The following is a 1,961-nucleotide window of genomic DNA, read 5'->3' on the forward strand; positions in this document are numbered from 1 at the left end:
AAAGTCAGGCACCTGTGGCTCATGCCTGTAATCCTATCTACTTGGGATGTTGAGATATTAGTATCACCGTTTGAAATCAGCCAGGTAAGAGTCCATGAGATTCTTAGCTTCCATTAACTACCAAAAAGAGCCTGGAAATGGGGCTCTAGCTGTAGTTGTAGAGTACTATCCTTGAGCCAAAACCTCAGGGCCAGTGCCCAGGCCCTGAGCTCAGCCTGAAGAACCAGTATTAAAAAAGAAAAAGTTTTTTTTGTGTGTGGTTTGTCTTTCTGAGGATGAATGCGTGTTGGCTCTATCAGAAGATTTTAGCTGCGGTGTTGTCATCTCTGGGTCCATTTGGAGTTGTGGCATGACTGGGTGTGCCCCAGGTGCAGTGTCCTGTGGTCAGGGAGCGAGGGCAGCTGCTGGGGTGAGGTGTGGCTGGCACTGTGCAGTGGACATCCCTGGAGGACGTCTGTCCTTCTGGAACCCAGTGTGTCCACCCTGGCCCTGCCAGGCAGCTGCTGGTGCTGCTGGTGGTGTCTGAGAACACAGCTGGCTTGTCAGAACGTGCACTACCTCTCCTGGATCCTGCAGTTGACCCAGTTCCTGCTCTGGTTATACCATCTAGGCTGCCAGTTTAACAGATCCTTTAGAGCATGTAGAGTTGATGGGTTGCAGACTTTGAGCCCTGAGCCCTGGTGTCATAGTTTAAGAGGAACTGTCCAATTCAGTACCAAGAATACTTTTGTATTCTGAATGGCTCATAGGTAGTACATACTGACCTTTGGCAGTCGGGGAAAGAGAGTAAATGTAAAGTGGTGAGTGTTGGTGCAGCCAGGGTGTCTGGTCCTGGGACATCTCCAGCACCCTCACTACTGTGCTATTACTTCTTTCTAACCAGTGTTTGTCCAGCATGATGCCGCTCAGCTTTACCTCATGTTCTGGAACCTAATTAAGATCAAATACCTGATGTGGACTTGGTAAGCGCCTGAAGCTGGAGGAGTCAGAGGACCCGTAGAAGTCTCTCACCATTGTTTATGCCACATGCAGTGAGGGTTCCTCAGAAACCCAGTGTTCTCCCCCCCCCACTGAACCCTTGTGTGTAGGGCAACAAGCGTGATGGGCCAGGCAGTCTAACAGGTCTAGCTCTGGACACCAGCCTAACCTGTCCTTGGCTCCTTCTTACAGGTGGAGAAGCTGCAGGCCCTGTACATGATGCAGGTTAAGGATTCCTTGGTTTGCCTCGCCTGTACTGGAGGGAGCAGTAAGACCAGCTGTGTGCTGACCCTCCCACTTCCTCTATATTCCATGGACTCAAAACCTCTGAAAATGCTGATGAGACCTGGTGAATCCACACACTCCACTTTGGCAGTGCCCTGTTGTTTGTGTCATTTCCCTTGATATCAAAAATAATTCTGTTTCACTTGCATAGCTCTAGAGGGTCAATTTCATTGATCAGAAAACGTTCTCTCTCCTATTTCCCCTTTTCCTATACTGTTCTACTAACAAGGGCCTCTCCCGTTTTTTTTCCCCCTCCAATTCATGGAAGATCCTGGCACATGTAGCAGTAGAGATGGGGGCCATTTAGAAGACTGCGGGGGAAAGTGGAAGCAAAGCTTGAACGCTCACCTTCGGGGGTGGGCTGCTTTCTTGATGGAAAGGGTCCGCTAACATTGCCTGTCCCTTGTTCCCCTCTACCAGGCAGGAAGACACCCAGCACTGCTTTGTCCACCCCAGGGAGTTAGCCAACTAAAGGAAGTGGTTCTGTGATAACTTTGGATGAAGACACGTGGAAACCAGGTACTCACACCTCAGATTCAAATACTTCCCCTGTGGATTTCCTGGCCAAGGCTTCCCAGATACCTTCAGTATTCTTCATGATACGTGGTGGGGTGGGGTCCGGGTGGGTCTGGTGCCAGGATCCCTGGGCTTCCCATGTAGCTTCACCGAGAGCTGAGGGGCAGGGAGAGTGTGGGGCC

The sequence above is a fragment of the Megascapheus bottae genome, unplaced genomic scaffold (genome assembly GCF_031878675.1).
Source record: "Megascapheus bottae isolate mThoBot1 unplaced genomic scaffold, mThoBot2.hap1 HAP1_SCAFFOLD_45, whole genome shotgun sequence".
In the NCBI taxonomy this organism is placed as follows: domain Eukaryota; kingdom Metazoa; phylum Chordata; class Mammalia; order Rodentia; family Geomyidae; genus Megascapheus; species Megascapheus bottae.